Genomic DNA, 24,314 nt, shown 5'->3' with positions numbered 1-24,314 from the left:
GTACATGTGAAACAGAAGCAAGAATAGAAACATGTTTGATTTATGTTCCCTTATTCTCTATTAACAATAAGAGGAGTTTAGAATTTTCATTCATCCATGCAATACACAGTATATTCTGCTAGGATACATGCTTCTATAAATGAGAAGAGGTGCTTTCCTCTTCGTAAACACAGCAATGATGTCAATATAATCTGAACTTTAGGATATCCTGTCGGTTCATACAATATTTTTTTAGCATAGTAATATTTAAAAGTGATTAGGGATAAACTTTCCTTCTAAATAAGGAGAGAGTGTCTTAACCATGTAAAAATGTTTAAATGGGAGGAGATAGAAAGCTGAAAATTCTGTATAAGTCAATTCCTTTAGCACAAATAAAGGCTGGTTTAATAAACTGAGAAAAGAACTTCACACTTTTTTTTTTTAAAGAGAGAGTGAGAGAGGGGAGAGAGAGAGAGAGAGAGAGAGAGAGAGAGAGAGAGAGAGAGAGAGAGAGAGAGAGAAAAGAGAGAATTTTTAATATTTATTTTTTAGTTGGCGGACACAACATCTTTGTTGGTATGTGGTGCTGAGGATCGAACCCGCGCCGCATGCATGCCAGGCGAGCGCGCTACCGCTTGAGCCACATCCCCAAACTTCACACTTTTTAAAAGTATACTTCTTTGCTAAGTGGTGATCAGAGCTGAAATAGTTATGAAAACATTTCTCCCTATATCTTGGATATTTAATTTTGATGGAATTATTAGGATCAAATGCCTGCAATAACTCACATCTTCTCCCTTTGAGAGGAAGAGTGATGCAAAGGGTCTGCTGACTGATTCTGAGTGTAATTTTTGTTGGAGATTTATTGGAGTTAGGATTTTTATTAGACTTTTAATGGGAGGTCTAACAATAATGACAAACCTGCCTAATTTGGGGCTTTGGGCTCAAACTTTAATATTTCTCCCATAAACTCCATTACTTTTTTTGTAGTTGTAGATGGACAGTGTGCCTATATTTTATTTATTTTTATGTAGTGCTAAGGATCAACCCAGTGCTTCATACGTGCTAGGCAAATGCTCTGCCACTGAGCAAAAGCTTCAGCCCTAACTTCCTTATTACCTGGTTTTCAGGTATGTGTGTGTGTGTGTGTGTGTGTGTGTGTATTGTGTGTGTGTGTGTGTGTGTGTGTGTGTGTGTATATATTTATATTTATATTATTCTAGCAGAAAAGCCTGCATGTTGCCTTCTCACTCTATGGAATTCACACTTGATCTCTCTGAAATTGCTTACACATTGTTGGTCAATCTCTTGAAATTCTTCCCTTGATTCCATTTTTTTGTCTTAATAATAACTATTATTTTTGAAAATTATATGCTGGACATTTTTCTATAGGTTTTGCATGTATTATTTTATTAATCCTTAAATGACCTTTTGAAGCATTTACTATTACAGTCTTTATTTTACTTATGGGAAATCTGGGCTTCAAAGAGGTTAAGTGACTTGTCCAAATAACACAGCCTTTGTTCTTAACATAACTTTAACAATTAAAAAATTATTTTTAATCATGGGTAAAATATTATTTGATAAAATATTAACTAAATATCCATCAAATTATATTTTACTTTCCAAGGCTATTTTAAGTTTTTAGGACAAATGACTTCCTCTAGATATGTTGTACATTAATTTGTTAACCTGTAAAAATTGTACTGAGAGTAGAAAAGGTAAATTTAAAAAAAGGAGTTTGGATTTTGGTTTTTTGCTTTGTTTGTTTGTTTGACACATTCAAGATGAATACTTTCCCAAATTTTATTAAGCTGAGAGATGAGTAATTATAATACAACTATATGGTCCATGAGGAAAAAGAAAACTACCAAAAGTGTTGAAGGTAGAGGATACTGCAATTGTACATAGGCTTGTAAAATGGAGAGATTACAGCTGATGTCATCCCTCAAGCTAGGAAGATAGAATATTGTTTTAATTACAATTTGAAGTAAACCTTTTTAAAAAATAGTCACCAAAAAATTTTTGTCATTCATTTCAAAACTCCAAATGAAGCCTTACAAATTAGCAACCAAAATGGATATTTTATGTGTGAAATGGCCACACCATTTGTTATAATGTCTGCAATTTACTTTAAAATACAATGTGACTAATGTGCATTAGTTAGGGTGAGCTATAACCCAGTTGTTTCTAGCTCTAATCAGGAAAGCACAGATCATAAATTTGACAGAACAAAAAATTCATATTCCTGAGAGTATTATCATATGTATTTTGCTATTCACATTTCAATCAACAACTGATGATTTACTGCTTGTTCTAAAGAATGAAAAAAATATGTGTACCTACTAAAATCAAGGCATATAAATTATATTAATAAATGTTACATATAGCCATTCATGAGCAAAATTAGAGATACTCATGATACACAGATTGGCTAAAATACTTTAGAGATACTCTGTACCATTTTATGAATGAGGACTAGAAATCCCATGAGGCCTATTTATTTTTAGAGATGATTTCTGATGCTACATTTTGAAGTGACTCTGTGTTTGTCCGCAAACTCTGGGACAAGGTAACTGCATTATCAGAGTAAGGACTGTCATTCCTATTACAGGAAATGTTATACGTGCCAAAAGGAAAACCTCTTACAAGAGGTGGTGACTAGGAAACTTTAAAGGACACCAAGCTTGGAATTTATTCAAGCTTTTGAGGCAGAAATTATTTTTTGCTTATTTTCTAGTAAATATTTTTACTAACTACTTACTATTTTTAGTCACTAGTTAATGGTTTTATGTGTGACAAAATTTAATCTGAAAATATATTACTATTATTAGTAGTAGTAGTATTACCTTGTAGCCAAATTATAAAGTATCTAATATTCTCACACTTTAAACCTCTTGGTGACTATCATTATTTAACACAAAGAAGCTGAACTTGCATATGACCAAATATTTCTGGCCAGTTCACCCAAACATTATGATTCATTTCTCTTGACAATTACAGTGGCGCCTTTCTATAAAATTGGCAGGAGGAGAAAAGGCAGCTGTATAAGCTTAGTTACTATTTAAACAGAATATATCTTCTTTGGTTTGTGTTTGCACCATGGGAAACTGTGTTCCCTTCAGTTTTTCAGGCACATATAGTAGCCAACTGTATTGTAGTAAATTCTCCTACTTTAAATATTCCCTTAAAATACCCATCTACCTTTAATGTCTGGCAAAATACTTTGGCCTATCCTCCCCTCTCTACCCAGCAATGCCAGAAACCAAGAAAAAGAGGCACTACTGCAATATCTGGAACCTAAATATTAAATGACTCATTTAAAGAAAGCATTTCTCCAATTTCAAACCATCTTGCCTCTCTCCTCTAGCTATGATAATGTTCTGTCCTCTCATTCCCTTTGATCTTGACACTGGATACTACATTTCTATTCTGAACACTGGATCCCTTAAACTATAGCTGTGAGTCTCCAATCAAACCTGTGGTGAAACCACAGAAGGGACAGAATTATATTGATAAGAAGTTAAATACAGGGACCTTCCAAAATGTCTATACCATTCATTGGCCAACGTACAGTTGGCCCTCTGTTCACTTGGGTTCTGCATCCATAGATTTAACCAATCACATAGAGATATTTATGGGGGTCCTGAGACCAGTACCACTAGATACAGAGGCATGACTGTTTTTTCTTTAACTTTAACAATTCAAGTTTTCATTTTTAAGTCATAATATCACATTTTAAATAAAAAGCATCAAATCATATTGTTTATTATTTATACATACTTGTTTTAGAAATGAAGAATAATTTGAATAGAATTGTAATGTTTAAGAACAATAAGGAAAAATATGGCCAGGATAGAGTGGTGTTTAGGAGAGAAAGATATAGGAAATGAGACAATATATAGGTAAAAACATTAGGGAAGACGTGGCAAGAAAAGTAGACAGAGATACTAAATAAATTTGTAAACTTTTAAATTCAGGCAGAAGAATCTGAATTTGGGATTGACCAGGGAGGTGTTCTGCTATGATTCCACTACCAGAATTCTGAGTTTTCAATATTATCATTAGTTTATTTGTCATAACAATGTGCCTTTCACCATTTCCAGATTTTTTTTTTAAGAAAACAAAAGAAAAAGAAAAGCTATTGCTAATTAACCTACCCCAGTTAAAATGGTGATTGGCATAGCTATGGGATGAAGTTCAAGTTTTCATTAGGTTCACTGCATCTAAAAAATGGGGAATCTTTACACAAGCCCTGCTATTGTGGAAGGTGGCTCCACAAAAAGCCACACTTCTTCTCATCTGACAGAAGAACTGCAGGATGTTGGCAGCAGCAGATCAGACATGAGAAGAGTGTTGGCTTCCCTGGGTATTCTGAATGTTGAAATAAAATGACACCCTTGGCTAATCTGCCAGGAATTTGGATAAATCCCATGAGTAAAACTACCTTGAGTTAAACTTCAGTCTGACCAATGATGAACTCTTAGATCTTCATATATTTCAAAATTATTTTCCACCTTTATAATTTGTTTTATCAGGTTCCCATTCTATCACTATTATGGAATTTTTCTCTTCATGTTATGTGTATCTTGACACACAGAAAGAGTCTAAAGTACCCAAACAGAAACGGTCACCTCTCCTAGACTCCTTTCCCAGACTCCACACATCTCTACCTTACCACCATATATATATATACACACACTTATATAGATATCTATCTATGTCCTAAAGCATGTTATTAATGACAATGGCAATGAAGTTGTTAGACTCAATTATAGAACAAAGCAGGCTCTGATCTTGGGTCCCTTAAATGTGTGCTATTTGCAAATGCCTGACCAAATAACAAGAACAACAAAAATCAGTGGTTCCCTGGTGTCTATAACATAAAGTCCCATGATCCTAGCTCTGTGTTCAAATCCCTTCACAATGTGACCCTTACTTGTTTTTGTGACATCTCCTCCCTGAAATACTCTGTAACTCTTCCAAGAGCTTCAAAGCTCCTACATTTTCATTATTGTTTCTTACTTTCCCTGTTTTCAATATCCTTCACTCCTTTACTGATGATCCATGCTTGTGCGGTCATCTAGCATAGCCCAACTTATTTTAGTCATTCCTAGTAGTTAACAATCGAAAGGAATATCCCTCTTTTCACTAGGATTTACAGTTTATTTTGTTATTTTTATTTTTTGTGGCACTAGGACTTGAACCCAGGGGTACTCTACCACTGAGCTATATACCAAATCCTTTTTATTTTGAAACAGTTATATTGCTGAGGGTCTGGTGTCAAACTGGTGATCCTCCTGCCTAAGCCTCCCAAGTCATTGAGATTACAAGCAAGAACCAGGATTCCTGGCAATACTTATAGTTTTAATCACTCATTTTACACCTACTATCTTGTATTTGTTTTTGTCTGCTTGCATTTATTTTGTTTCTCCAATTAGAGTATGAAAACTCAACAAGTGAGAGTCCACATCTTAAACTTTGTTACATCACTAACATATAACCCAACAGTTATGTACATGAGAAACATGAAGATTGGAACTCTTATATTCAAGAGTTATTCCTTTATTTTTTTCATGAAAACTTACTTATGTATGAATGTCCAGATGAGATAAAGGGGAAAGTAGATTGATAATACATTGGTGTGTGTGTCTTCAGAATTTACGTTGGGCACATTACAGACTCTCTAAGTTCCTCAGTGGAGATGTTGCATACTAACCATGATTTGGGAGATGATGAAGTAAATAAATTGCTTATAAAACATTTTATACATTTGAAAATTGTTTTATAAATAAAAAAGCATCAGACATATTTTATGTCACAATTACAATATTATTAACAAAATGTGTGAGTCTTTACAAAAAAACAAAATGAGATTCATTTTGATGAATTTGAAGAACTTTACTACTATCTTTCAGATCTTTACACAAATACAAAAAGAAAAACAGAGCATTATAATTAGCTGTTTTCTAAATTAAAAATAATTTGGTAATTACAAAATCACCATCCATTATGAATACAGAATACTGAGTCTGCTATCACTTTTGGGGGCTGCTTTAATCATTTCAAAAGTTGTTATTAAGTCTTTACAATCAGTAAGTCATTGTGTTTTATTTCAAAAGATTTACAATTTTAAAGGAAAAAACAAACAAAATCTAAACATAATCCTTGGTAAATCAGAAACTTCAAAAAAACATATTTCTATCCACAGAGAAAACAAACAACCAATACCACAGGCTACTAGTGTGTCTCTGTATTATGTCTTCCTGACAAGAATACAGATAACCAGGAAAAGGAGCTGAGATAAACCAGTTGTGCCATACTTCAAGAAGCAGTTCTTAAGTAACCTATCTGGAGGTAATAAATTTCTTATCTGACCAAACAGGCAAACATTATTTTCCCTCACTATTCATCAAATAGCCTTTAAAAAATTTGTAATCAGTTGTTATCCAGTTTTCACAATCTAATTTGAATATCTGATGACCATCTTCCACAAAAGGTCAACAGTCTAACCTATTAATCAACAACCATCAAATGAAGTGATAATTAACATACCACTAAACACATAAAAGTGTGTCAGTGTGTGGATCCATGTACACACTTTCCCAATAGTCTGGCTTCTCTCTCAGCTAGCACAGCTGGAGGTTAGGCTTAACAAATACCTACTAAAATTGGGGTAACCTATGAGTTCATCTTGGGTAATGCAATACTTTCAATCTCAAAGGCAGGATGGGGCACTAAAGATAAATTACAAACTCCAGAAGTATTCACAGCACAAAAAAATGCTGATTGATTATATTAAGTGTGTTCCTCATCTATAAAATAATCTAGTGTTTAATTCATCCATTCATAAGTTGTAAGTGAACCTTTATTTTATTTATTTATATGTGGTTCTGAGAATTGAACCCAGTGCCTCACACATACTGGGCAAGTGCTCTACCACTGAGCTACAACCCAAGACCCTAATGTTTACTTTTGAAAATATAATCTTAAAATTATATAGCAGACTCAAAAGGTTATACCAAGAAACTTCTAGAGCTAGTAAATGAATTCAGCAAAGTGGCAGGATATAAAATCAATATGCATAAATCGAAGGCATTCCTGTATATCAGTGACAAATCCTCTGAAATAGAAATGAGGACAACCACCCCATTCACAATATCCTCAAAAAAAAAAAAAAACTTGGGAATCAACCTAACAAAAGAGGTGAAAGACCTATACAATGAAAACTACATAACCCTAAAGAGAGAAATAGAAGAAGACCTTAGAAGATGAAAATATATACCCTGTTCATGGATAGGCAGAACTAACATCATTAAAATGGCGATATTATCAAAAGTACTCTATAGGTTTAATGCAATGCCAATCAAAATCCCAATGGCATTTCTCGCAGAAATAGAAAAAGCAATCATGAAATTCATCTGTAAAAATAAAAGACCCAGAATAGCAAAAGCAATTCTAAGCAGGAAGAGTGAAACAGGCGGTATAGCAATATCAGACTTTATACTACAGAGTAATAGTAACAAAAACAGCATGGTACTGGTACCTAAACAGGCGGGTAGACCAATGGTACAGAATAGAGGACACAGAGACCAATCCACAAAGTTACAACTATCCTATATTAGACAAAGGTGCTAAAAGCATGCAATGGAGAAAGGTTAGCATCTTCAATGGTACTGGGAAAACTGGAAATCCATATGCAACAAAATGAAACTGAATCCCTTTCTCTTGCCATGCACAAAAGTTAACTCAAAATGGATCAAGGAGCTAGGGATCAAACCAGAAACTCTGTGTCTGATAGAAGAAAAAGTTGGCTCTAATCTTCATCTCCTGGGGTTGGGCACCAAATTCCTTAATAGCACACCTATAGCACAAGAGTTAAAATCAAGAATGAACAAATGGGACATACTCAAACTAAAAAGTTTTTTCTCAGCAAGAGAAACAATAAGAGAGGTAAATAGGGAGCCTACATCCTGGGAACAAATTTTTACCCCTCACACTTTAGATAGAGCCCTAATATCGAAAGTATGTGAAGAACTCAAAAAATTAAACAATAAGAAAACAAATAACCCAATCAACAAATGGGCTAAGGATCTGAACAGACACTTCTCAGAGAAGGATATACAATCAATCAACAATACACGAAAAAATGCTCACCATCTCTAGCAGTCAGAGAAATGCAAATTAAAACCACTCTAAGATACCATCTCACACCAATAAGAATGGCAAACATTATGAAGTCAAACAACAACAAGTGCTGGCGAGGATGTGGGGAAAAGGGTACACTTGTACATTGCTGGTGGGACTGCAAATTGGTGTGGCCAATTTGGAAAGCAGTATGGAGATTCCTTGGAAAGCTGGGAATGGAACCACCATTCGACACAGCTATTCCCCTTCTCGGACTATTCCCCAAAGACCTAAAAAGAGCATACTATAGGGATACAGCTATATCAATGTTCATAGCAGCACAATTCACAATAGCTAGACTGTGGAACCTACCTAGATGCCCATCAATAGATGAATGGATAAAAAATGTGGCATTTATACACAATGGAATATTACTCAGGTCTAAAAAATAACAAAATCATGGCATTTGCAGGGAAATGGATGGCATTAGAGAAGATTTTGCTAAGTGAAGTTAGCCAATGCCTAAAAAAACAAATGCCGAATGTCTTCTTTGATATAAGGAGGGCGACTCAAAACAGAGCAGGGAGGAAAAGCATGAGAAGAAGATTACCATTAAGCAGGGACAAGAGGTAGGAGGGAATGAGAGAGAGAAGGAGAATTGCATGGAAGATGGAAGGAGACTCTCATTGTTATACAAAATTACATATAAGAGGATGTGAGGGGAAAGGGGAAAAAAGAGAGAAATGAATTACAGTAGATGGGGTAGAGAGAAATGATGGGAGGGAAGGGGAAGGGAGGGGGGGTAGGAAGGGGATAGGACAGGAAGCAGAATACAACAGATACTAGTATGGCAGTATGTATAAACGTGGATGTGTAACCAATGTGGTCCTGCAACCTGTACACATGGTAAAAATGGGAGTTCATAACCCACTTGAATCAAATGTATGAAATATGATATGCAAGATCATTGTGATGTTTTGAGCAACCAATAAAAAAATTATACTATGAAAGGATTTCAGTTTTTTAAACCTCCCAGATTCATTCATTTCTTCTCTCATTTAACAAATATTTGTTGAATGCTTTCTGGTACAGTCATGTTTGAGAAGACATTCAAAAATTTTATAAATTAAGTAGGAGAGAAGAATGGAACTATTTGGAAAAAACACATAAAACACAGAATAATAAATGAATGGATTTAAAAGTTTTGAGACACAGTTTTCCAACCCTTCACTATATTTTCTAACTTAACCTGTGAAGATTCAACTTTTCTTTTCTGTTGTTAAAGACCTACTCATATCCTGATTTTTTTTATATTTTTATTCTCATATACATACTTGTTTTGAAAGCATAACAATTATTATCAGATGGCTCTTATATAGATTTTCTAAGAGAAAATTAAAAGGCTAGCTAATTTAAGTACAGACTGGGATTTAAAATTAGGTTTTGAGCATGCTCAAATAACAAATCTGAATTGAAATCGTACAGTCACTTTTTGGAAAGCAGAGTCCTCATGGATAGTTTTTTAACATCCTTAATAGATTTCATCACATTTGTAATAATATATCTAATATTGATTAGCCCAATGAAAGTAGAGCTGAGTTTATTCTAGTCACTGTTAGTATTAGTACAATGTGCAATACATTGTAATTCCTCTATAAACATAAATTGATAAATTCTCAAATACTAGTGGAGTTAACAATAAATAACTTCTTAAACTGGGTATGATGGTGCATGCCTGTAATCCCAGATACCCAGAAGGCTGAGGAAGAAGGATCAAAGTTTGAGGCTAGTCTGAGTAGCTTAGCCCCTTGATTCAATCCACAGTACCAGAGGGGGGAAAGTGTCTATGTGAAATACTACACTATTGATTATTGTTGTCAATCCAGTTAACACTAAGAAAAGAAATATATTACTGGGGAAAAGCAGTTTATAAAACAGCAACACTATACCTTCAATCAATATCGTTTTGCAGTTAAAAATAACTTATCTTGGAAAGCACATTAAATGGCTAATAAGTTTTCAGAAAATAAAACTACAGTTTCTCAGCTTTCAATAAAAACCTATATTGTGAAATGTTAGCTAATATAAAGCTTTCACTATTGGTTATGAGTCAGTATGAACATTTGTCCACTTAAAAACATTTGTTAATGTTTTGTTCATAGAGAGTTTTGAAATTTCCATTGTTTTTTATTTTGGTCAACTTTTAATAATACCTATACTTTTTAGAAATCTTAGAAATCTTTCATTTCACTAAAATGAAAACATTGGACAAAAATAAAGCATAAAAACTTTTTTATTGGTTATTCAAAACATTACAAAACTCTTGACATATCATATTTCATACATTAGATTCAAGTGGGTTATGAACTCCCATTTTTACCCCAAATACAGATTGCAGAATCACGTCGGTTACACATCCACATTTTTACATAATGCCATATTAGTAACTGTTGTATTATGCTACCTTTCCTATCCTCTACTATCCCCCCTCCCCTCCCCTCCCATCTTCTCTCTCTACCCCATCTGTTGTAATTTAATTCTTTCTCTTGTTTTTTTTCCCTTCCCCCTCAAATTCTCTTATATGTAATTTTGTATATCAATCCTTCCATTTCCATGCAATTTCCCTTTTCTCTCCCTTTCCCTCCCACCTCATGTCTCTGTTTAAAGTTGATCTTTTCCTCCTGCTCTCCCTCCCTGCTCTGTTCTTAGTTGTTCTCATTATATCAAAGAAGACATTTGGCATTTGTTTTTTAGGGATTGGCTAGCTTCACTTAGCATAATCTGCTCTAATGCCATCCATTTCCCTGCAAATTCCATGATTTTGTCTTTTTTAGTGCTGCGTAATACTCCATTGTGTATAAATGCCACATTTTTTTTATCCATTCATCTATTGAAGGGCATCTGGGTTGGTTCCACAGTCTAGCTATTGTAAATTGTGCTGCTATGAACATCCATGCGGCAGTATCCCTGTAGTACGCTCTTTTAAGGTCTTCAGGGAATAGTCCCAGAAGGACAATAGCTGGGTCAAATGGTGGTTCCATTCCCAGATTTCCCAGGAATCTCCATACTGCTTTCCAAATTGGCCACACCAATTTGCAGTCCCACCAGCAATGTACAAGAGTACCCTTTTCCCCACATTCTCTCTAGCACTTGTTGTTTGCCTTCATAATGGCTGCTAATCTTACTGGAGTGAGATGGTATCTTAGGGTGGTTTTGATTTGCATTTCTCTGACTGCTAGAGATGGTGAGCATTTTTTCATGTACTTGTTGACTGACTGTATGTCATCCTCTGAGAAGTGTCTGCTCAGGTCTTTGGCCCATTTGTTGATTGGGTTATTTGTTATCTTATTGTTTAATTTTTTGAGTTCTTTGTATACTCTGGATATTAGGGCTCTATCTGAAGTATGAGTTGTAAAAATTTGTTCCCAGGATGTAGGCTCCCTATTTACCTCCTTATTGTTTCTCTTGCTGAGAAAAAAACTTTTTAGTTTGAGTAAGTCCCATTTGTTGATTCTAGTTATTAACTCTTGTGCTATGGGTGTCCTATTAAGGAATTTGGAGCCCGACCCCACAATATGTAGATGGGGGCCAACTTTTTCTTCTATTAGGCGCAGAGTCTCTGATTTGATATCATGCTCTTTGATCCATTTTGAGTTAACTTTTGTGCATGGCGAGAGAAAGGGATTCAGTTTCATTTTGTTGCCTATGGATTTCCAGTTTAAAAAAATGTAGCATAGAAAACCTCTTTTCAAATAATATATTACAGCATTTTATCTATACAGACTCTAGGTTAACTATTTAGAACCAGGACAAGATCATTAGCTTGAACAGTGAGTTAAAATCATAATCTGATAAAAGCGTCAAAAGTAAAGACAACATGAACCGTGTAGGTGAAAATCAGTAATATGGGCCAGAAAAGCACTCCAATCATTAACAGGAGTAGGAAGAAGGACTTGACTGAGTTCATGTTAATGTCAGGGAATTTTAGATTAATTTTGATACATTAAGGAAAAAACACTCCATTTGTACTTTAAACTCCTTTGTAGTAAGGTTAATGCCTTTGTAATATAAATTTGACAGTGGTTCTTGAAGCATTCTTGAAAAGTATGGAATGATTTTCAAAAAGGAGGGGGAATAAGATAGACACCATTACCCTAGTTACATGAATATGAATAGTGTGAGTCCACTTCATGCACAACCAGAGAAGTGAAAAATTCTGCTCTATTTGTGTACAATGAATCAAAGAGCTTTCTACTGTCATGTATAACTGATTAGAACAAATAAATAAAGCAAAAAGCAGGAGTCTGGGGTGAGAACTCAGTGGTAGAGTGTTTTCTTAGCATGTGTGAGGTACTGGGTTCAGTTCTCAGTACCACATATAAATGAATAAATAAAAAAGAAAGGTCCATCAACAACTGAAAAAAATATTTTTAAAAAAGGAGATCACCATTTGTGTGGCTAGATAGAAGCTTTCAAACCAAATATGATTAATGGAATAATTTTACTTAGAATAAGAAAATGTCTCTACCACTGGTAAACTAAATACGAATAAGAAAATGTCTCTACCACTGGTAAACTAAATAACTATTATAATGTTTATAGCAGAGTTAAGAAAATATGTTAAAAGCATCTCAAACTTGGTTCAGTTAATCACTCCTCATGGCTATAGGTAGGTCACATAATAATTCTATGAAAAGTCATTTTTTAATCTATAAAATTAAGTGTGAAGTTAGACCAAATAGTTATTTCTGGTATAAAAAATGTCTTGATTCTATAACTTAGGTTAAAATGCTTTAAAATAAGTTGTGTTAATTTTTTTAGATAAACTAAATGCACATTTAAACCATCCTGAAACACTTTTAAGTTTGTGTTAGGTGAAACATGTTGACCAAAAATAAAAACTTTTCTAGCATCAGTATGTTGTCAGTATAGGATACTACTTAATATTATAAATTTACTTTTTAGTTTTCAAGAAAAAATCCCTTTTATTTTTTTCAGAAGAGTATTTTTTTTACATATTTATATATGCACACAATAAAACAATATAATTTGGACAATATCACTCGTCAGCAGTTCCCCCTCCTTCCCTGCCTTCCACTTTTTGATCCCTTTCCTTAATTGATCTCTCTTTGATTTTCATGAGATTCACCCCATCTTTTTTCCCTCTCTACTTTCTATCTATGAGAGAAAACATTATAATGAAAATTGACCTTCTTAGTTTAACTTATTTCCTGAACATAATTGTCTAAAGTTCCATAGTTCCATCCACTTTCCTATAAATGCTATAATTTCATTTTTCTTTATGACTGAATAAAACTCCATTGTTTGTATATACCACATTTTCTTGATCATTCATCTGTTGATGGACACTTATGCTGTTTCCAACTTTGGATATTGTGGATTGTACTGCTATAAACATGGGTATGCATGTATCACTGTATTATGATGACTCTAATTCTTTGGGATAAATACCAAGGAGTAGTATAGTTGGGTCATATGGTGGGTCAATGCTTAGCTTTTTAAGGAACCTCCTTTTTGGTTATACATGATTTCCATAGGGGATGTACTAATTTGAAATCACATCAACAGTTCAGAACTATTCCTTTTCCTCCAAATCCTTTCTAGCATTTATTATTATTTGTATTCTTGATGACTACCATTCTGATACGTGTGAGATGAAATCTCACAAAATCTCTCAAAAGTGTAATTTTGATTTGCCTTTCCCTAATTGCTAATGATGTTGAACATTTTTTTCATTTATTTGTGGCCTTTTGTATTTCTTCTCTTGAGAAGTGTCTGTTTATTCATTTGCCCATTTATTATTGGATTATTTGATTTTTTGGAGTAAAGATTTTTAATTCTATATATATTTAGATATTAATCTTCTGTCAGAAGAGTAGCTAGCAAAGATGTTTTTTTCTCATTCTGTAGGTTCTCTCTTAACATTCCTAATTGTTTCCTTGCTGTGAAGTTTTTTTTTTTTTTTAATTAGATGCCATCCTATTTATTAACTCTTGACAGTATTTCCTCAGCTTCAGGAGTCCTGTGAGAAAGTCACCACCTGTGCCTATAAGCTGGAGTGTTTCTTACATTTTCTTCTAGGAGATCCAAAGTTTCTGCTCTAATTCCAAGGTCTTTGATCCATTTTGAGCTAATTTTTGGGCAAGCTGAGAGATAAGGTCTAGTTTTATTCTTCCACCACTTTTTCCAGCAGCATTTGTTAAAAAGGCTTTCTTTTCTCCAATGTATGTTTTTGGCACCTTTGTCAAGGATCAGATGACTGTAGATCTGTGGGTTTGTTTCTGTGCCTTCTATTCTGTTCCACTGGTTTGTCTGTTTTTATGCCAGTACCATGCAGGTTTTTTGTTTTTTGTTTTTTAAGTATAGCTCAATAGTATAATTTAAAGTTGATTATTGCTTTTTTGGCTTAGAATTGCTTTGGCTATTCTGGGACATTTATTAGTCCAGATGAATTTTGAGATTATTTTTTCTAGTTCTGTGAAGAATGTCCTTGGCATTTTGATGGGGATTGCACTGAATCTGAAGATAGTTTTTGGTAAAATGGCCATTTTAACAATATTGGCTCTGTCTATCCATGAAGATGAGAGGTCTTTATCAATTTATTTAAGGAAAGAAACTTGTAGATCCTTTTTTCATTGATGTTTAGAATTAGACAAAAGCCGAAGTTATTTTCAGGATCAATTTGACAAGAATAATGTCTACAAAGTTTACTATGGTTTATGCTTTTTAAAAAATATTCATTTTTTAGTTTAGGTGGACCCAATATCTTTATTTTATTTTATGTGGTGCTGAGGATCAAATCCAGTGCTTCACGAATGCTAGGCAAGCGCTCTACCTCTGAGACACAACCCCAGCCCTGGTTTATGCTTTTTTTAGTATGAGATTTATATTTATAAAGATTGTCTAGCAATCTTCAAAGTACTGTTAACAATCATCACTAGCAATGAGTGAGCTCCTCATTTTGTCTTTGTAATGTGCCCAGGACAAAGCTTTCAAAATGTCACTCTCCATACAACTTGCCCAGCTCCAAACTGGAAATTTCAAAACTTCATCATACAAATTTAATTGCTGTACCTAAAAACTTCTTAAATTTGATAATTCTCTACATCCTCAATGCTTTCATAATCACTGACCTAGATTATTGCTATAGTTTATATAACCAAAGCAGTTGCCATCACATCTCCCTGAAATATCTAAAAGAATTATTTTTTCATTTTTTAAATTTTAAAATAACATTTCTTTTTAAGTGAAAGAAAATAACTACATATTTATGGGGGTATGGTGTGAGATTTCAGTAACTGCATACTTTGTATAATGACCAACTCAAAATATTTTAGCTATCTATCAAACATATCATTTCATGTAGTGAGTACATTAAGAATTCTGTCTTCTAGTTATTTTGATTTTTTATTCATTCTTTTGATTATACAGGTTGACATAATTATACAAATGTGGAATATTTTTCTAAAACTACAACTTCAGTCATCTCAATCCTGTATTCTTTTCCATGGCCTTTAAGACAAACCTAATACTCCCTAAACTATTTTAAAGTATCCTCCTTTCCTGAATCAGTTTACTAGCTTACTTCTAGCTCTTATGAACTTTACTCCTCTGATCTTCTGCCCTAAAAAAGTGTTCTACCATCTTCTATAATTTTAACCCATTTTTTGTTTGTTTGTTTGTTTTTAAGACAAGGTTTCTGTAATTTGCTCAGACTGCCAGACTGGACTGGAACTTGCTGTCCTCCAATCTTATCTATCTCAGCCTCCCAAGTTGTTGGGCTTACAGGTGTGTACCACCATGCTCAATTCTCACCCACCCTGTAGTGTCTCAAGTAATGGTATCACTTCTGTCAAGAAGGCTTCCCCAATTCCAGAGCCTGGGTTTGATGTTCCTCCTCTGAGCTCCCACAGCACAATACCTTTAACTGTTCCTATCATTGTAGTATGGAGGAAAGGTGAAGGTCAGTTAAGTTTAAGAAAAATAAACTGACTGAGAAAAATATAGACAAAAGTTTAGAAGAACAAGTAAGTGGTCTCTACAATGGGGCTGAATATTATTATAAAATCAGTACACAAGGCAATCAATCACAATCAAAACTACTTTAAACATTTTTTTTTTTTTTAGTTTTAGATGGACACAATACCCTTACTTTGTTTATTTTTATTTGGCACTGAGGATAGAACCCAGTACCTCACATGTGCAAGGCAAGCACTCTACTCCTGAGCCACAACCCCAGCTCCTCAAAACTATTTTTAAATAAAATTCCTTAAATACCTCATTAAGTAATACATAGTGCTAGGTATATAATAACTCATTGTGGTATACATGCATAAATATTTAATGATTATAAAATATATAGTTTCATAAAGAAATTACATTCATAAAGGAAAGCATTCAAGACATTCAAAGACATAAACACATTATCAATACAGAAAGATTCCATTTATTAATCCAATATCTTCATTTAAATCTCCTGTTGAAAATGTATCAGTTTCTCTGATACTTCCCTAGCCAGGCTCCCAATACTTCTTTCCTCTGGCTTTTCCAACTGGTATTCACTCCAGTCAGGCTTCATTAAATCTATTTTGTGAACTAAAACTTACTAACTGGGACTGCAAGCAATCAGTATAACTAAAAATTTCACTCTCTTTCCCCATTGTAAAATCCATATTAGAAGCACATGCAATTAAAGAAGGTTAAGATACATATGATGTCAACTACTATGATTCACCGCTACCTAAGAAGTCTAAATTTCAATTTCCTAAGTATTTTCATCTTGAAACTGGAAGTGGGGGTATCATATCATAGGAGAGTTCACAGTTATCCATCTTGCTATTTCTGAAATTCACAAAAATGAACATTTCTAAAAGATGCATTTACCTTAAAGTATAGTCATAAATGAAAAGGGACAAACTATTACTATGGAGTATTAGTAATTTTTCAGAATTATCATTTTGAATGAAATGCAAAAATTGTTAAGTAAAAACTCCTATATAATAAGTGTGTTTCAATGAAGCAAATACTCCATGAAAGCCAACATTTTTTATATTACTAATGTTTCCACAATAAACTGACATTTAGAAAAATGGTTCATCATGCAGCTTAGTACGTATTAGCTACCTAAAAATTACTTCTGGATGAAAATAGCACCAAGAAAAATACTGAAAATTTTACAAATCGAATATAAAAGACAACAAAACTTTTCTAATTAAACACAGACTTTTAAAAAAGCAATAAGTTTGACTTATTTATCTGCAAACATGACTTCTAAAAAGTCTATAATTTTCATCATAAGGCCAACACTAAATTCAAAACCTAACATATTAAACTGCAGACTACCTTTAAAGTGTCCCTGCAGAGAATGTTCTAATGTTGTACAAAGGAGTACATTATTTGTAAATAATCGTTACCAGATATCTTAGCCAAGGAACATAGTTACACAGGGGAAGTTATCATAACACAGCTGGGAAAGTACAGGAGAAGAAAAGGTTTGAATATGTGTTTCTGTTCGGATAGCTGCAGATATAGACCTATAGAGAAATGAGGGTGAAAGAAAATGGTAATCTTCAAGAATGACTATTCAACAGATTATAAACCATTTCTTATAGGTCTTGTGATTGTTGCAAAGGGAAGAAGAAAGACAGACTGGAAGTGAGAGAGATCCTAAAAAGGAGAGGGAGAAGAGGGAGAAGACAGGGAGGGAGAAAAGATCAAGAGATTTTTGGTGACCCCTTTCTAAAATTAATTTTCACTTCTTCTCTAATCAAATAAAATGATTTTACTCATCTTTTATATGACTATTTACTCTATCCACAATTGTTCCTTTAGGTAAATAAATATTCCTTTAAACATAAATAAAGTAAGTGGGCATTTTTCTTGGTAATATAAATAAACACGAACATTTTAAAATCTATAAATTTTTGGCCAAAAATCTACAATCATTCAAACAGTAATTTTTATTTAATTTCTCCTATTTACCCCTACTAATGTGTTATTTCTATGATGACAATAAAATTGTATTCCTATTTTCTCATAACCACATCTTTCTGATTTATGTTTTATGATAATAAATCACTCTTACTAACTCTAGAAAAGTACACTAAACACAATAGGCCCCCAGATCCATAAGGCCATATAACTCACTTCCTAGATTTCCTTCTCCAAGTCTATAAGGCATCAGATTAATTTCAAAATCTCTTGTTTCAGTAATTATAATAAAGAAAACAGGGCACTCTAATGATTTAAGTCCTGATAGTTTTTGTTTTATTACTAAAACACCTGTTGCTTTTTCCAAACTTATTTTCATTAAATACAGAAGAATGTTGATTTTGTTACCCGAGGACATCAAAAGCTAAGAAAACAAGCTTTCTTAACAGAACCATTCTCAGAACACTTTCTCAGCACAAGTGATTTTAACATGCTGCTCTTTCTCAGGATGGAGTTTTTATAAAGCAATTTACATTGATGTTTCAAGCTGATGTAATTTATCTTTGATATGTTGCTAATACACAAGTTTTTAAAATTTCTTTAAAACAGTAGTTATACTATTATGAAATACATAAAGTTATTTTCAGCAAGAGACACTCTCGAAGAAAATGAATTTTAGATAAGATTCATGTTAAAAATACTTTCAATTTCTCAAAAAGAAGTGATTATTTCCTAACACTGGAAAACAGTGTGGGCAATGCTGCAAGTTCCTGACAGACGGGGTGAGCCCAGGACCATGGCATCTTTCTACCTTGAGGCACTTTCTGAACCTCATCACAAGGAGGTAGACAGAGCTCAAGCAGAGCACAGTAACTTTACTCAACTAATAGAAATTAGCATTTGGTGCCATTAAATTGTTTAGAATTTTCAAGGCAGTGGAGTATAGAAGAGACAAATGGACAAAACCTGGAACCAAAAAGGGGTTATCATAAGTTGCTAGATGAATACTAAGTTGCACAGGCACAGAACAAAACTCTGTTAAAGCCTGGCAGAATAGAGCTTGTTGATGAACCCTGAGCTGCAGTCTGAATAGAGATCCAGTCACATATATATTGAGAGATACAGAACTTCCAACTGGCAGAGTAAAGGACTTCCATGAAAATGCTGAGCACTCAGGTGAGACCCCTAAGGGGTCTAGAAACACTGTAAGTACACTTAAAATAGCAGAAGAAAAAGGACCAAGTTGATTTGCCAGTAAATTAACTGTTGGTCAAAACAAAACTCAAAAACCTTTAAAGGAAGACAATAAACTCTTGCCTCTCCATAACATAGATATAATAATGTCTGGTATGTTATAAAAAATTTACTAAACATGTGAAATAGAAAAATTTGAACCACAAAGAAGAACAAATCACTACTACTTTGAGTATATATGAAGAAATGCTATATTTATTATTCTATTACATATGATAATGCATACAAGGTACAAACTTTGGAAAACAGAAAAATAATATATTTAATTATATCATTTCAATCCCCAAAATATAATTTTTTGCATATTTAAAATAAGATTTGCACTAAGACCCGGCTTTATCTGCTACATCTCCATTATTGCTTCCTCTATTCTATTAATTTAGACGTTCTCAGTGGCAGGAACATAGCAGGAATGTAAACATGATGGGTCCCCTGAATATCAACTTCCTGCTTGCAACATGGGAGGCCAGTTAGGTCAACAAATGTAACACATCGTCCTGTCTTGTCCTTCCTTTTTCCACATTAAAATGTACTTCCAATTTTCCAATCTCCTGCTTCCTTTGTTCTGCTTACCATAGTATTTGGGATTAATACTCTTCCTCCAGTCTCTCTTTCGTAGCATTCATTTTCATTAAATTTGACCCATAATCCCTATAAAGGTACAACAGACAGTCTTTTCCCTTGAGACGAAACTCCTTGTTATAAATTGAATGGTGTTCCCGCCCCCCCCCAAATCCTTTTGCTAATGTTCTAAATCCCCAGTGTACCTAAGAATAAGGTTGTATTTGGAAATGTATCCTTTATTAAAAGTGGTAATTATGGCTAACGGAGATGATATAGGTGAACCTTCACCTAATATGACTTGTGTCTTTATCAGAAGAGAAAGAGACACCAGGGATGTGCATGTATAGAGAAGAAAGCAGCTATGTACAAATTCTAGGCTCCAGGAATGTAAGAAAATACTTTTTGTTGTTTAAAACATTCAGTCTGTGGTATTTTGTTATGGTAGCCCTAAATAACCAGTAGACCACTGAATATATCTTCATTTCTCCTGAGGATTTTACTCAACCACTTCATCACTATGAAACAAACTTGATGACATCACTAAAAAACAATCTCATCCCTTGAAGTCATACAAGCATATAGGCAGACTTTTTATCAACTACAGCTGCTTGTAGACTACTATTCCAATACTACATATCTATCTTTAAGGATAATAAGTTTTATTTTGAAGAGAAATAATGTATCAGAAAAGAAAGGAAAGAAAAAAAGGAGGGGAGGAGGGAGACAGAAAGAGAAAGAGAATGAGATAAGTGAGAGGTATATCATTTTGAAAATATCTAAAGCAATGTGGTATAATATAAGAGTCAACTCTATATGATACCTGAACTTGAATCCAATTTCTCTGTTTACTGCCTGTGCAATCTTGGGGAAAACAGACTTAACTTCAAAATGGACAATAATAGAATCTCTACTTCCTTAGGGCTGCAGTGAATGCTTGCTAAGGAAATTGACTTTGGATAGGATTATAAGGGAGTAAATGCAAAGGAAAAGAATACTGGTGATGGAAAGGACAGAGTAGCACATTCCCCCCTGCCATATAATAAATACCCTAAAAATTTGTAAATATATGAAGGCTAAAATGAATAATAATTTTAAAATAAAGGAAGATTTCTTAATTATTTGCTTTAAGACAAATGAGAACTGCATATTTACAATCTCATAAAATTTATAATCTCTAACTCCTCATGAAAGTGACAAACAGAATGAGCATCAATGAAACAAAACACTGAAAGAGATGAAGAGAGGTGGAAAAATTCCTAGAGTAGAGATTTTCCAACTACAAGTCATAACGGATTAGTAAATTAAAAAATAAATTAGAGGAGTGGTAACTTTGGACATTTGGAAATATAAATTATCAGAGTGCACAAATGAAGTTAAGTAGTGTTTTCTGCAATGTTTGTGTCAGTTTTACAAAAACACTCACATGCCCATACATACATATGTGCACACAATATGTAGACTCATTGGAAAGGTGAAATATATTTTTACTATGAATTTAAGTAAAAAGTTTAAGAACTTATCTAAAGCATAAGTCATTTTTGAAAGACAGATTCTTCCTCTGAGAGAAAAAAGGATCCATATACTTGGAGTAGGGAAATATTTAACAGAATTAACTTACTTGTATGTCATACTCATTACAAAAAACTGATCTATGTAAAATTATGTAGTGATTATTAGATTTTAAAATAAATTATATGGCTAATGATTAAATAAATGCATTAACAAAAATCAACTCAAATTTTATTTTTGTATTTTATTTACTTGAAATTACTGAATTTTAACATGGTGAATGAATCACTCTTGGAAAGTCTTATGAGACATTCACTAAATTTAGTTAATTATAATCACTAGATTTCACATACTCATATTACTTAATATGGGTTATTTTAAAAATGCCTCAAAAATAATCTTTGTTCTTCCTAAAAGAGTCCTTAGAGGTTTCAGAACTCCCCACATACCATGATATAGGTGATCTTAATCAACTTTTGCAGCTTCCAATTTTGAGGTACACATAAGAGCATAGAATCTACCCTTCCTTGCTTGCTTTTGCTGTTCTAGCTACAGAGTTCTCAGTCTCCTAGGCACTTTTTAAAATCTGAGGTCTTCAAAGCAAAAATTCAATAATTAAACATTTCCTATTATTAGTTTTGATTACTAGCCTTGCGAGCTATCTACCTACTAATTTAAAGATAGAACTCCTAAAAATCAGAATGCTCCCATTTATAAGAAATAAATCTTAAGTTTTGTCAATTCTGTTGCCAGTTTTCAATCTCTTCCTTCTCTGCCCCAGAGGATACTGTTTTAGCTCAGGTCATCATTTCTCTCATTTTAATTCACCACCTTTTAAATTCCTTTCTGCCTTTCAGGTTCTCTCTTTCTAGTCCATCCTCCAGAGTCTAATCAGAGTTATCTTTCTAAAAAGCCAAACTGTATTACTCTCAGAGATTCTATAGAACTTCTTTCTCATCATTATGCCACACATACTCTAAGCCCACAAATCACAACCTCTCTTGCTTCTTCCTATTATTAATAAATAAGTGAATATGTCTTATTCACTTATTTATTAAACACCTTCATGGCTCTGCCCATTTTATTTTCTCTATATAAGTGTTCTGTGCTGCTTGTTAGTTCTAGCTCACTTGTTAGTTCTACTACTTATTCTTTCAAGTAGAGTTCATACATCATCTCTCTAAACCATAGTTGGAGAGTTATTTCTTTTTTATCTTCACAATATTCTTTACATAGCATTTTAAACATTCATGTACTAATCATTCGTTTAATATATACTGCATTTTGCCCATGATCCAAGAACAATGTTTATACTTGCTAATTTGCACTGCAGTTGTTTAAATGTTTTTATCTTCCCCTAGAGGGTGGACTCCTGAAAGAAAAACATCTTATTTAATGTGGGATCCCTGGAGCCAGACACCTAGTAGACATTTAACAAATAGAATAAATAATTTGCTGCTAACACACTATTTTCTTGTACCATCAAATTAATTCTATTCTTCCCCCCAAATTTTAAAATTATGTGAAAACAGAATCATTAGGCATTTAATTATTGAAGGCACAGTCTTATGTGAACAGGAATTAAACATCCTGTCTAAAGAGATACCAGACCACTTAGGAACTGCCTAAAACATGGAATCATTAATACCCACTTATAGTCTCCTAACAATCAGTCATTTCTTAAAGGAAAACTAAACATGATTTTGTCTGCTTTGTGACAGTTCAGAAATTCTGTATCTTAGTCACCTTTACAATTCCTGATACAATGATTTATCTGTTAACTGAGTCTGTTGCTAATGAACCCAAGGAACTTACAACTAAAAAGGATTATGACCCAAGCTACTTTTTTATGAAAACTAAATTGATTCAAAAAAGCAAGATCAAACATCAGTAGCATCATATAAGTAAATATAATTCTCTCATTTGCTTATATATATACATACAGATGAAAGCTCTGTGTACATTGTTGTTAGTTTTTCCTGTGGCCACTTTTTTTTTCTTTAATCAGGCTACAAATTAGAGCACTGGCTCAGGAAAGAGCATTTTGAAAATTTAATAACATCTAGTGACCTAAACAAACATTAAAAGAACTTTTAGAGCACAGTAGCTTTGTCTAAATTTTGAAAATGACTAGGGATGTGAAGGCTCATTGTTTCTCCCAACAACTCACATTCTTCTGAAGCCTGACAGATCCTTTCCCAAAATCAAAAGCATTTTTTAAAGGGGCAAGATGTCACTCTACTGTCAATTTCTACTGATATTAAATTCCAGGAATATTTTTAAATTACTAGAATAAATATTATAACCATAATTGCAATTGCACTTAACAATGGTACTTCATACCAACACCAACAATAAAAGTAGTATTAATAATAATGTGAATAACAACTAATTCTTATTTTAGCACATAAAAGGAACTATACCACAATATATGTATATTTAATCAGATGTAATAATAACTAACATATATTTTAAACACATAAAATTACTTACTTAAGGAAGTTTAAATTTAAACCTCTTTAAACCTAGAGTACTCATTTATCCATTTCATAATTGAGACAACCTCTAGGTGTAAAGCACAAAAGTAATATAGACTCCGAACCTAGCTATTAGGAAAACAAATAAAATGAACCATAAATTTCTTGGCGTCATAGGAGAAATGTTCTGAACCAGGCTGGTAGACTTTATAATCATTGTAACTTTCCCTTTATTTACATATCTGGATTTTCCTTCTCAATAAATAGAATTATCAAACACCTTAGGGCTTCTGAAAAATCAGAAGGAGGGGCTGGGGATGTGGCTCAAGCGGTAGCGCACTCGCCTGGCATGGGTGCAGCCCGGGTTCGATCCTCAGCACCACATACCAACAAAGATGTTGTGTCCGCAGAGAACTAAAAAATAAATATTAAAAATTCTCTCTCTCGCTCTCC

General features: G+C 33.4%; 1 protein-coding gene across 2 annotated transcripts in view; it reads right to left on the bottom strand.

The window, feature by feature from the left end:
• The window catches only part of Xrcc4 (X-ray repair cross complementing 4), a 248,776-nt gene that overhangs the window by 102,350 nt on the left and 122,112 nt on the right, over positions 1–24,314 (bottom strand). The gene's annotated exons all lie outside the window — the stretch shown is intronic.

The sequence above is a fragment of the Urocitellus parryii genome, chromosome 1 (genome assembly GCF_045843805.1).
Source record: "Urocitellus parryii isolate mUroPar1 chromosome 1, mUroPar1.hap1, whole genome shotgun sequence".
NCBI lineage: Eukaryota > Metazoa > Chordata > Mammalia > Rodentia > Sciuridae > Urocitellus > Urocitellus parryii.
The sequence above is the reverse complement of the archived record's forward strand: the minus strand, read 5'-3'. Positions and strand labels throughout refer to the sequence as shown.